We start from the raw sequence: 1,980 nt of genomic DNA, 5'->3' as shown, positions 1-1,980 counted from the left end.
AATGCAGAAAAGGTCCCATTCAACATATTATGACACGTGGTCTTTAAAAGTTTCAGAGAGGCACAAAGAAGAAAATTAAAATCACCTGCAATTTCTCCATTGTAGTTTTTGTGTCAATGTCCATTATCTTTTCTAGCTACATATAAATAAATCTACGTAAATATATGTGTTCAGAATCATATTTTATGAATCTGTTTAATCTCTGATTTTTCTACTTGAATTTATTAAAATAAAATTTATTGTTCTCATAAAGCATAATCTTCAGTGATGCATAGGTTTGCATTATTTTACAAAAGTTGCAAAAACAAAGACACATTGCTTTTGGTGCTTATGTAATCCTTTGATGAAAAACTTGGCTGTTTAATTCATTTATCAAATATATTTTGAGTGCCACTGTGTGCCAGGAACATTAGGAACAAGACAAATATGGCATGACTTTGTTAGAACAAAGGGGCAAGAGGAAACTTTGGGGTTATGAATGTGTTCACTATCTTTATTGTAATGGTGGTTTCACGGCTGTATCCATATATGTGAAAACTTAAGAAATTTTATACTTTTAATATGTGCAATTTATTGTGCCTCATTTATACTTTTATAATGCTGCTTAAAAAGGAAAAAATATCTACTGGGAGAAGACAATGTTTTTAAAGTATATTTAAATACAATACGCATTTTGAAGTCAAAGTACAGTTTAATATGGAAGCACATAACAGGAAGCCCTAACCTAGTTTTGGAGAGGGTATCAGAGAATGTGTCCCTGACATTTTAGAGGAGAACAAAGCATGAATAGGAACTAGTTAGGTAATAAGATGGGCAAAACAAGGGGATGGTGGGGAAAGAATTCTACACAAAAGAGACTTTCAGAGTTCCATGATCCTGAATTGTGAAAAAAGAAAATGAAAAGTACAATGATCTAAAAGAAGGGGACCATGAAGGTGATTTAAGAGAAGCACATAGAATAGTGAGAAATGAAAGTAAAGAACGAGGCAGGGACCAAAGTCTAAAGGGAAGATTTCCTGAATCACATTATATCCGAAGAGCAAAGAGTGTTAAGCAAGTCCGTAGTAATATAGGATTTATGTGTGTGACTGTGTGTGTTTAAATATCACTGTGCCTATTATGTGGGGGAATGGCTATGTATATGGGGGGGTTGAACATAATTGAGTTAGTGTTGCTACATTGTGCACTGTTGGGGGCGGGTATGTCATAAGAACACTGCATTCATTTAGTCATATCCGAGATTGTGATTTGAACTAGATTAGTTTCATTGATATTGGCCATAATAGGCATTTAGGTGGTAGACTTGATCAGACTTGGTAATTGATTGTATATGGTAGGGGAGGAAAGGGGACGTATATAATAAATCCCAAGTTTTTGGTTAGAAAACCTGGTGGTACCTTTTACTGAGATTGTTAATGCTAGAAATAAAACAAGAGTGGAGGAAAGGAATGTGTTCAGTTGTAGATACTTTAAATTTGAGATGTCTGTGTGATAACTGAGTGGGGAACTAAAGTAAGCAGGTGTATATACTTGTAACCAAGCAGGTGGGCTTGGGATATGGTTTTCAGGAGATTTCAGACTAGATATGATTGCTCAGAGAGTGAAAAATGGTGTGGTTTTAGATGGAGTCTTTAGGTTATTTTAAAGAGGGCTCATGGGACCACGAAACCAAGAGCTCTTAATGCTGTGACCAAAGACTGAAGTTCTCTATAGGTTGCCAAGGCACTCAGTGGTGCTATGTTTTCCTGAGGAGATGTAAGACTTGGAAAAAGAAAAAAAATGTAGACTGAGTCTCAAGAAACTCTAACATTTCCTATTTTGGTAGAAAGGGAGGAGTAAGCAAAGGAGTCTGAGAAGAATCAGTCAAAGATCTAATAATAAGTCCAGTGGTATTTAAAGAGCTAAGAGGTTGCTAGTGAAAAGTAAGAGGAAGACTAAGAATTGTCCTCCATTTGACTTAGTGCATGGGACTGTATTATC

General features: G+C 35.5%; 1 non-coding gene across 1 annotated transcript; it reads left to right on the top strand.

The window, feature by feature from the left end:
- Positions 1-1,633: 1,633 nt before the first annotated feature.
- LOC123572649 (small nucleolar RNA SNORA25) lies at positions 1,634-1,761 on the top strand. Its single transcript, XR_006697202.1, has one exon. It is a non-coding gene; the product is annotated as a small nucleolar RNA SNORA25 (small nucleolar RNA).
- The last annotated feature ends 219 nt before the right edge of the window (positions 1,762-1,980 follow it).

Source organism: Macaca fascicularis, chromosome 3 (genome assembly GCF_037993035.2).
Source record: "Macaca fascicularis isolate 582-1 chromosome 3, T2T-MFA8v1.1".
Classification (NCBI taxonomy): Eukaryota; Metazoa; Chordata; class Mammalia; order Primates; family Cercopithecidae; genus Macaca; species Macaca fascicularis.
The sequence above is the reverse complement of the archived record's forward strand: the minus strand, read 5'-3'. Positions and strand labels throughout refer to the sequence as shown.